We start from the raw sequence: 12,044 nt of genomic DNA on the forward strand, positions 1-12,044 counted from the left end.
ACTGTTTGAATTTTAGGGGGCTGGAACTTCTGCTCTGACTGTTGGGGACTGTCCTTTCTCAGGGATCTGGTGTCAATTCCAGACCATGAATGCCATCAGCCTTTACACACAAGGCTGTTAAGAGCCTCATGTGATACGACTTCAGCAGCCCTTGTGTGCTAGGCCTAACATGGGAAAATGTTTAAGCAGAGTAATTTTTATATAGAATGTAATTTTTATATTAAATGCAATTTTTTTTAGCTACATGCTTGTGTGGTACAGCATCTAGGAGATGAATAAAGAATTCTGAATAAAACTTAAGGGATTTCTTTCACTGTAATGTAAACATTACAAGATTAAACAATGTTGATCAAAGTTTTAGAGTAGTGGAAAATAAGGTTTGGCAAGAGAATGTGTAGTCTAACAACTTTTGCTGTGTTGGAACCAGTGATCTCTTTGGAACTGGCTTCTCCGGAGCCACAGAAGGGGAAGCCAGGAGAGAATGAGTAAATTCTTTAGTATGGTGTCAAGTTTGAAAAATATATTTTTTTGTTTTTTAACTGTTTCCAAATGTCTGCTTTCATTAGAGACATTTGCATGTATCTGTATAGACATTCCATTCTTTTTGTTTTTAACTGGCTGTGAATGTTTATTCCCACAAGAATTTCCACATACATAAAAAAATTTACTTTGTTTTCCCTCTCTTTAAATTTGGTTTCCTACTGCTGCCTCCATGAATCTTATGAAAGACACTTAGCATGGTTGCAAAAACCCCCAGGGTATTTTCTGATTTTTCTGTGTTTATTTCATCAGAGACTTTTTGCATTTGATTTTTCTCAACCCACTTTTAAAGTTAAAAATGTTTAGTATTAATATTAAATGTCTAATCTAGATTCACATTTCTATTTCACAGACAGAAATGTGTGCATGAAATATTGTTGTAACATTCTCTCCTTATTTAAGCCACATGATACTTTGGGCTGAGGTTATTACCAGAGAGAAAATAAAGAGATTTTGTGGTTAATCAGGTGAAGTAAGTCCACAAGTACTTTTTGATTTAGCTCCTGGAACTTTAGCTTACTCTATAGGATATACTGAAGTTTAGAAAATAGTGTACAAAGAAAAATAAACACACCCAGAATCTTCCCCTGCTTTTAAGGACTAAGAGAAGTGGCACTCTAAAAAGGAGCTATAAATTGAAAGTGAAAACACATCCCAGTGGCTTGTAACACCAATATGGTTCAAGATTAATTCTGTAGTGTATCAGTTGCAACATATCTGGCCCTTGTTATCTTTGCACTATTTTTATATTCCTCTAAAAGAAGACTAGTCCATTATCTCTTAATATCATGCAGAGAAAATTACTGCGTGACACAAGGATGGCTGTGGAATTTGTACCCCTTGAAATGTTTTTTCAAAGTCAAATCACATCAGATTCACCTTTCTATCTTCCTAGAGTCTTGGCACTGTTAAGAAGCAAACCAGGTTATATATTACAAAGCAGGCCATGCTTTGTGTTACAGTTTTAGTAAGTACTAAAATACACTCAGCAATTACAACAGTTTATTTTGCTATCCTATTTGAAATCCTTTTTCAGTTAACAAGGTGATGAACAATAAGGGAATTATTTGGATGTTTTCGGTAAAACTGAATTTATTTTACTCTTGCAGCTGAAAATAATTTTGTGTTGCCACTGTTCTTTTTCCTTAGGCAGAACACTCTCTTATGAGTACTTTATTTCTGGTGGCACAAACCAATGCATTTTGAGCATTTATAATGTTAGTGTTTTTTTTTTTTTTTTTGTTTAGCTGTTCTCAACATCAAATTATAAAGCAGTGATTGAATTTATAATCCAAATTCAGTCCTTAGCTGCAGGAGCCCCTTGGAAATTTAGGACCACTACAAGGGTTCTTCTGTACTTATTTTAGTGTTGTGCTATGAATTCACATGCTGTATTCTGTATTATAACAAATTTCTGAAGAATTATTTTTGTTAAAAATATTTTATAAATGTAGTATCTATGTACATAACATCATGCCGTTTCATTAGGATTGTAGCTGGTGCAGAATTCAAATGTCTAATTGATTGAGGAGAGGATTGAATTTCTGGAAAAGGTGGTTGGCCATTCAACCACACTTAAGCTTCATCAATCCATTGAAGATGTGGTTTGATAGTTTATCCATTAGCTGTAAGCAAACCTAAGGTGTAATTGTCTCTTCTTCTTCTCATCTTCAAAGATAAACTTTGAAGTAACCTGACTTTGTGAGAACAGAATTGAATGTTGTAACTTTCAGAAATCTTTCCTTTAACAGAAATTTTTCATTCCTAATTCTAACTAAAAGACATTTGGAGATTCCAAACACCTTTGCAAACATGCTGGAAGTGACATTCATGCCAAGTTATTGAATGTAAAAGCAGTACAGCGTGATCCAGATTTGTGACTCAGAGGTTATCAACAGCCAGAGAGGTGAAAGAAGCCCAGAGCAAGTGCTGGAATGGTCAGAAAAGGTAACCAACTCATATTTTCTGTATTAATTCAGTCACCTAGGATGCAGGGAGAAAGTGAGCAAGGATGGCAGTCTGTGCAAAATGCTGGGGAGCAGATTGTTCACTCCCAAGTTTGCTTAGGGACTACATCTCAGAAACAGTGAAAAGATATAAAGTATGCAGATCCAACAACATTTACCCTGCTCAAAATCCTGTTGTCATAAATATATTTTTTTATTAACTGAATTGTATGAAACTTGTAGTTCGTGTACTCGTGTTGGGATTTACACTTTTTTATTATTACAGGCTATATATAGGCTGCATTTATATAGCCAGTTCAGGATCTTTCCGAACTAATCACTGCTGAGCAAAATAGGGATACATGGAGCAGAGGAACTGTTTGTGTACTGAAAATGGGAAGAGATAGCTGTGTGTGTGATTAATCCTGTTGATTTGGGTAGCTACATATTGCTTTCCTAAATATCAGGGTGCTACGCTCTTATTTTTAATCTGCCATCTTTAATGAAATGTAAACAGGCTGTACATTAGCTACCACTGTATCTTCAGTATAAAAGAAATATCAGATCTCTAGTGCCAGCTTCCACCAGAGTTTTCAGGGTTTTACATATGTACATGCATACATAGAGAGAGAGAAGAAGAGCACATCCTTGTCGCCAGGAGTTGTTCCTTTAAGAAATGTTAAACACAAAATTGACGAGTAATTTATATTTGCTACACAGTTATACCTCTGCAGACTGTGGAATGTCTCCCAAGCTCAGGTCTCATCATATCCCACTCTGCTTCTCAAATTGTATTTCCTTCTATTTCCTTGTATGTGAAGGCTCTGTGGGTTTCTGCTCCCTACACACTAAAAAAGCTTTGTGAAAAACCAAGCAAGAGGTAATATTGTGTGTTCTCTGTGTGGCTTTGGATTAGCCTCCCCAGGAGTGGTTGGCCACAGGGTCTTGAGTTTCACTGACAAAGAATGAATGATGCTAAGCTTTTTATCAAAGTTGTATCCATTTAGGGACAGAGGCTGTAGATGATGTCCCTTGTCTAATCACTGTCTTGTTTTGCAACAGGCAAGCACTGAAACTTGGTGAAATTGTAAAATGTGCTCTGTGAATTTATACACTCTGGATTTCCCTATAAGATTCATTTTTAAAGAATTTATCACTAAGTATTTTTATCACTAGTATGAAGCATGAACTACATATTGCTTTGAGTATTGATGTAACTTTCTGAAGTTATGGACAATAGAGCTAAATCAAAAATGCAAATATTTATTGTTAAGATGTATGTGTTTTGGTTTGGTGGCTTTTGCTTATTTTGGTTTTTTAAATTATAAATCTGAACAAAAGGTCAGCTCATAGACCACATTGTCTTCTATGGGGTTTCCAGATATTTTAACAACTGATGCGGAATTTTTTAGTTTTTTGGAAATGCCTGCAGTGAATGACAATAGCTTGTGCCCTAAGCTGCAAGGCTGCCTGAGAGCACCAGGAACCAATTAACCCAGGAGCTGGGGACCTAAAACAAACTGACACCTAGGACTTGCTTTGGAATTTCTTTCTGAGACACTGACAGTTGACTTGCTTGGAATTTACTGCTAAAAGGGCACTCAGTCACCATCTCTGAAACCCAGTTAATTAATCCTTGTCGGAAAAGCTTTGCCCTGAATGCCTAATGTCTTGTTACACTGACCTTTAAAGTAACTTGCAGCTGAGGTATCTACCTGAGAGCACCCTGTCTGCTGAATGCTGGCTTTCAAAAATAGGCACAGCAGGGTCCTCACACTCTTTTCCTTTTGTTCAAGACTGTCATACTCGTCCTGCTTTTATTCAAAACTTTTCATCTAGCCATAGTGCAGACACAGCTGTGGCTGAGAACGCTTATGCTTTTCATGTTCCCGATGGCCTCTTGCAGACATAGCCAATGCCTTCTCCAAGGAGTCGCTGCACTTGTAATTGCATTGTCATCCTTAAAAAGTTTCTTCTGGCTGAAATGAATTTCTCATAGCTCACAAAACTTTCACCTGTTATAACAGTTTATAGCTCTAGTCCTATAAAACTGATTCACAAGGCATGCATATAAACAGATCTGTAATTTCTGATTTGCTTTTACCTTTTAGGGCAGACCATTTGTAAGATATAACTATGAGGTTTGGTTTTAAGAGTGGATCATCCAAACATCTCCTATCTACCTTTTATCAGGCAGTGGATAAACAGCAAGTCAGGTCCCTCAGCAGCTCACACATAACCAAGCTGTCACAAAATTGACATCAAGGTTTCCAGGCTTCCTATATCTGCTGCTACCTGGGCATTGAAACCTCTCCCAAGGCACCTTCCTGTGCCCCGGGGTTCAGAGATTGCTTCTGCAGGCTGCTGCTACCTGGGCAGCTGATGAGCCAAAAGGTGTGGCTGGGAGCTGTGAGAGAGGGCAGGTCAGCTCTTCAGCAGCACCCTGCTGCTTCTCCTGCTTGGCACAGGGTGGGAAACACTGGAGGCCGTGTCTTCCCAAAACACCATGAAATAAGTGGTTGGGAGTCCATGAAGTCAAGGAGCTCCATGTTTTGGGGCTTCTTCTAGCACGAGGAGGTTGGTGGCTGGCAAGATGTCAGTCAGCATTGCCTCAAAAACTGGAAATCAGCTGATTCCAGTTTTGCTGAATCAGCACTTCCAGAGGAAAGCTGTTAGGTCAGAAGATTTTTGCTCCTAATATCATGAGCAGAACAGTAAAGCAGCATATATTGCAGGAGGAGATTTTGGAAAGGTCATTGACAAAGTATTCATTTTCCATTGAGGATTACAAGCATATTTCAAGAGAAAAATGATGCCCAAGTGCTAAATTATTTTTTAGAAAGTTACATTTTTTTATCTGTATGGTCCAGCCTGAATGGCTGAATGGCTGCCTAACTAAGATTGCCCTTTGGAAAATAGTCCCCACATGTGGTTTGTACAATTTGTTCAATAATTTAAAGTTTACTCTTTTTTACCTCTTTTTCTGCCCATAACACTTTAAAATTCTTAAATTACAGTATTTTAGGAAAACAATTTTTTGTTATTCTGATTTATATGCAGGCAATAGAGAAAAATCACCAGCTTAAAATACAATATGACTTCTCTAGAGCCTGACACTGTCCCTCAGAAAATGTGGACTTTCTGCAAAGGCACTAGTCACCCAGTCACCTGTCTGCACAACTAGACAAAAAAGAGAGATATTTTATAGATATTTTAAAAACACACCTTAAAACTAAACAAGAAAAGTGGACTTCAAAATCCAATGATGTTAGCAATGCCATTTTACGATTTCAACAAGAACAATAATTGTTTCTTAAACAAATGGAGGCAGAAATAAGAAAATAGAAACATTATTAATCTGAAAAGAAAAAAAAAAAAAAAAGACAATGACATATTGTGTTTGTGTTCTGATTTGAAGGCATTCTTCCTGGCACACACACCTAAATGGGGAAAAAGGAATAGAAATAAAAGAACCCAGAAAAAATTGATTTTACCTGTTGTATATTACCATACTGTATCATGACAACATATAACTAAAACTAAACAATTAGTACTGGAGAGAGGTTGGTCCCCTGTGGCCCCTGTGCATCCTTTGATAACAAAGAAAGTGATGCTTTGAATTGTGCTGCTCATCATCACATTTCCTTCACTATTTAAGCCAAAATTAAAAGGAATCAGCAAACCTGATAAATCAAATATTAAAATAGAAAACGATAGAATTCTATTTTCCTTATTGCATGGCAGAGTTTGCACTCACCTCTGCCTTTTTCTGTGTTCAGTTATTTATAACAAATTAATGAGATGATACACAAGTGATTATCTGCCATTTTGTATTGGAAAACCTCTATTCAAAAGCAATAAATGATCTGAAGGCTTTTAGAGTGACAGAAATATATATTAACCATTATTAAATTATAAAGTAGCAAATAACACAATTTTAATTGTAGTTAGAATTAAAATTTTTGAATTTTTTTAATTTCACCCCAGATATTTAAGTATTTATTTGAGCTATTGTTACTGTAAATGGGATTGTGCTAGGTGCTAGACTAATTCATTGCTTGGTATAGATAGATCTTTTTTTGGTTTGGTACAAAAATTGTAGTTGCTGGGGGACTCTTCCCTGACTCCAAGTGTTTTGGTGAAGCCTTTTGTTACTATGCCTTTCTTGGTTATTTTTAGAAAGATGCTATACTGTATTCTAGGAAGCACTTCCAGAGCATTCCCAGTTAGGGAGGAGCAGGGGATGAAACAGGAGTTTGCAGCTTCTTGCTCTAGGTGCCAAGATGTACAGTTTGTTCTCAATTGCCTTACAGAATATTGGAAAAAACCAAGCCAGCACTCAGTCAATATTTTGTTTGTTTCATTTTGCAATATGTCCAGGCTCTCTACCCAAACCCAAATAACAGAAGGATTGCTTCTGAGCTGTAGTATATCATGTTTCTGGAAAAGAGAGAGCAAAGTACCATGGAAATTGAATAGTTAGAAGCCTTAAAGGGTTATTCTGAAGTGGAGGGTAGAAGCAAAAGGAGGATAAAGATAGTAAATCCCTAGAGACAGATTTATAAAATCATCCACAGGCAGTTCTTTATGAAATCCCTCAAATAAACCAATATTCTCTGTCTTTTGCTTCTCACAAAAGCACGTTTTCCAATATCTGTGACCTTACAAATATTTTTATGCTTTTGTATCCACTGCAGTAGTATCAGAGCAGTACAAAAATCAAACGATCTGTACTACTTTTAGTTCCATATATGAGGGTATGATTTTATTCCCAGAATGATAAAAAGTAACAAGAAGGTGGAGTTTTTAAAGAAACTGCAGTATGATTCTGTCATTCTATCATACTCTTGCCAGAAGGAAACAGCCTCCTTTGTCTGATCTAATACATGACAGAAGCTCCAAAAGGGATGAATCTGGAATGGGCTAGTAATAACTGGAGACAAGTATCCATTTGACGGAATGCTCTTTAGGCAACAACAATGTGTAGATAGATAAATATTTTTCCATTTGGTTTTGGGATTGTTTTTTTCCATAAGTAGAGCTGTGAGTGTTTCAGTTAGTGGCTCATAGACCTTAACATTGTGAACTTCTCTGCTTGGTGCTTATAGCAAACACTGTTTGCAACAAATGAATTTATTTATAATTGTTTATACATTGCAAACTTCTGCTCAGTAGGCAAATGTGCAGTAGCTGGCACGTCTTCTCATCCTTGACTCTGTATAAGATGAGGAATGTTTCTGCGTTTAACAGAAAGATTTGTCTTTTCTGAAACTGAAATTCATAGATGTTTTATTATATTGGTCTTGTCATGTGAAAACACCAGTCGATGCTAACTTAGGGAAAAAAAAATGTAAATTTTGATCCTCTAAAAAAATTCACATGGTGTCCCTTTTCAAATCAAGTTTTCTCTTTGCATGTATGTCATGTTGCAGGCCTGTGCATGCATTTTTCTTGAATATGCAATAAGTGTGAGAACTTGTACAGTTTGGAAAAGAAAGAAGGTCCAAGATAAGGTTCCTGAGGAATCATCATCTTTTCTGTTTTGAGTACTCCAATAATATTTTTGCTACAAAGAAATGTTTTGCAAATGACTTTTTAATAGATATGCTGATGAATAGGTGGGCAAATATTGGCCTGTTAAAGTTTCTAAAAGAGTAGTAATTTATGGTATCACCATATATATTGCAGTGCTATAAATTTCACAGATCTAAGATCGATTTATATTGAGCTCAACACCTTCATTTGTTATAAATAACAATCTTTTGATCTGTACAGATGTTTGTATAGTTGCAACAAGAGAAGGAACAATTAAACACAGAAATGCATCCAAAGCTGAAATATTTATGAATATAATAATAATAACAGAAAATTAATCTTAAATAATTTGAATCTTAATTCTGTTCTAGGGATATTAGAATAGACTTTTTCTTTAGAAATGGGATAGTTTAAAAGAAAAACAAAATTGAAAGATATTTGAGCTGGCTGCTTCCACCTATAGTAAACTTCTGCTCATACTTAGAGATAATAAACCACATCAAGCCAGAATGGAAATGAATTTTTTATTGAAAGTATTACTGACTTCCACATGTTTATATACTGGCTGAGTTTGATCTTACATAATCCAAACCCAAGGGAAAAAAATCTTAGTGTAGGATTTGGAGTCTTTTATGCTGATCTGTAATTTCCGATACAGCACTTAAAAAGCTTTCAGTCATTGTACTTATTTTACATGTATTCTAGGCCATGACCTTGCAAGCCTTTCTCTGCAGAGTTAAGACATAGTTTTTTTTTCTAAACCCAAAATAAATAAATAATATCTCTCAGTTTCTATTTAGAAAAATAACTTACACCATAACAGCAAGAAATCCATAGAGAAGCTCATGGGAACACTGTAACTTGCAGGAACAGGATCAGAAAAACACTTATTCAAGGCGATAAAGCAGTACTGCAGTGACCAAAAAGAATGATTTAGCTTCTACAAGGTGAGTTATTTTCAGAGAGCTACAGAAACACTGTTATCAAAGCTTCCACAAGATGCAGGAATATTACACTGCATACGTGACCAATTTTTTAGGAATCTTCTGGCCTAAGCTGTACCAGCTCTGTGATGCTCCCAGTTGATTTCTGACAAGCTGAAGTCCTCCAAAAGGACAAGAGCAGTTGACTTGGAAGCGTCTCCTGATTCCTCAAAAAATAATTTTTTGACATCATTGATCTGAATTGGAGAGCTGTAGTAGAAACCGCTGTGAAATCCACATTATTGGTTTGCCCCTTGATTCTCACCCAGAGGCTCTCAGTTATGCCAATGCCTACTGTGAGCTCCTGTGCCTTCTATTACACACAGTGCCATGCCTCGCTATATTCTGTCCTGGATATCCCCCGAGAACAATCCAGCATGGCACTCTGATCACAGACTCACTCACCAGGTTTCTCTTATGCAGGGATATCAATTATCTGGCCCTGGGCCAAAGCTTGTCTTTTCTGTTCCTCACTCTTCCTGCATTAGTGTAGAAACATTTCAGGCGGTTCTGTGCAGCCACAACACCTCCTGAGGCTGATTAAAGGATCCCATTATTGATCATTTCCTCAAGTTTAGGCACAACATCCCCTTGCTCATCACTGGCGAGCCAGGTATTTTCCACTTCCCCCTTCCAAACTAGTTAGTGGCACTCCTCCAGCAGAGCTTTAGTAGCATAATCTCATAACTGTTGAATTTTTTAAACATATATTTTCTCTAAGATAATGTTACAAGTGAGGATTTCTGTAATGTATAAAAGAATAATTATTTAGGTGATAAAAAAAGTTCCTGTCATAGCTGCTGTCTGCACTGTGAATCAATGTATTTTATAAGAGCTTTCCAAAGTTACAAAAAAGAGAAAATTGAATATCATTACATTTCTAACTCATACCAACAATAAGCCTTTTGCCTTTTCCTAGTTACAACGTGGGTTGCATGCTTACAAGAGTCATGGCCAATTCCTGGACAAAGCATAGCTGTTTCTTCTGTAGAGAATTCTGACAAATATGTTAATTACTAGGGGTTTTTTCCAAAAGGTCCAAGTGAATTTCTGCTTGCATATAGCACACAAAATGTCAGGAGGGTTTTTTAACTGAAAATTGTTTAATATATTTAAAAATGACATGTTTTAAACTCTGGGAAGTGTAGCATCTTTAAGTGTTGCTCTTCTCAGTTCTATCAGCATTTTACTTATTCTTAAGTCTTTACAAGAACAAAAAAAATCAGTGAAGTCCTTTATAAAATATTTTGTTTAAAACTATAATTCTGTGAATTGAAACCCAAAGTTGGATTTCCTTAGAGTATGAAAGTTGTCACATAATTTTAAATCTGTATAGAATTACTCACCCAAATCCTAATCCTAGTTACAGCTTTGCTTTGAAGGTTATTGTGGGTTTAGGGATACTTCTCACCACAAATCTGATGTAGCAGCTCGTGCTTTGGGAAGAGAATGGTTTTGTGCTTTGGGCAATGGAACAGATTAATGGAAATGTTCCAATATGTCTCTGTGTGGGGGCTGAAGTAATTAGTGTTGCATTATTGTTCATCTCCCATACTGGACATTATTATAAATGTGGAAGAGAAATTTATCTGTCTTTGACTAAATTCCTAATATATTAATTTGCTGTCCATGGAATATAGGTAGCTCAGAGACAGATTGTCATGGTACAAATATGCTGATACTTCTTTCTGTTTCAAAGAAACATAAATTTTAGTTTTCAGTGAAATAATGTTTTTACCAGAAATTTATCCCTCTGGGCCAAGTACTGTCACAATTATGAAGAGTAGTCCCAGTGCACTGAAGAATGAATTCTCAACTATTTCACAGGGCTGTGAAACAATACAAGAGCTCTTGAGGTGGATCAAAACAGTAGTGTCTAATATAATTTATTTGCAATCATTCCATCTCTACAGTTTTCAGAAGAAAAGCTGCTCTCAATTCAGTCAGTTATTCAAGCATTGTTGAAAGAACGTTCCCTAGAAATGAAAAGTGGGCAGAAACTTTAATTAGCTCTTTCTATTTTTTAATGAGTTATGAGAGTTGGTCAGCTGTACTGCATATATAGGGCACAATTGATGCAGGGCATATATTGTGAACTAGATTGGTCAACTGTACAACACTTCAGCTCCTCTAGACAGCACAGAACCTGGCAAGGGACCAAAACATCTAAAGGAGTTTATGCATGTGCTAACCCCCTAAAATAAACATTGCTCAATTGATGCTTCCATTTGTGAGGTGTGCATGAGCCCTGGAGTGTGCACGAGCTCTGCATGCAAGTCCAAAACTGCTCCCCTCTGAAGGATGAGACCCATCAACTATCCAAAGCCTACCCAGAGAAGGACTGCAGTAGCTCGAGAAACCAAACCAAAGAAGTGTTTTCCAAATGAGATAGATGCAGCAGCAGGTGCCACACACTCTGTGAGTGGTGCAGCTGTGGAATGGTCCCACTGACTGGGTGTGACTGGTGGAACTGCAGGATGCTGTGCTGCAGCATCTCCTCCGTCAGAAGAAATTCAGCAGAGACTCAGCATGGAGCAGGGATTTCATTCAAAGTGAACAGAGGCACCATACTTTAAGGCAGGGTAGGAAGTTAGAGACATGCATAGGTTTATGATTCTCCTTTGGTTTGCTCCAGGCTGCTTTCCTCCCTTTCTCCTCACAGCTAGTGCATTAGGATTATTCTCAGCAGGTGGCTAATTTCTTTCCATCTGCTTATAGGAAGCCAAGTAGGTCTCTGAGTTCTCTGGGTTAGGATCAGCTAGTATGCTTTTAGTTTTATATGTGTGATCTGTGCTTCAGAACTGTAGCTCTGCCAAAGGTGAAAGAGGTTTTTTTTGAAGAGAATCTGGAGAGGTTGGTGAAATAAATGCAAAGCAACCTTTTGAATTACATGTCATGCTGCATGTCTTTCACTGAGTTGTAGAGAACATCAGTGCTGAGGTTATCCGTCTGCTGTTTCCACCCACTGAGAGAATATTTAAATTCTGGTGACAGATTATGAAATAGATACTGAAATTTCTCTAAGGCTAGTGCTTCTGAA

Source organism: Ammospiza nelsoni, chromosome 4 (assembly GCF_027579445.1).
Source record: "Ammospiza nelsoni isolate bAmmNel1 chromosome 4, bAmmNel1.pri, whole genome shotgun sequence".
Classification (NCBI taxonomy): Eukaryota; Metazoa; Chordata; class Aves; order Passeriformes; family Passerellidae; genus Ammospiza; species Ammospiza nelsoni.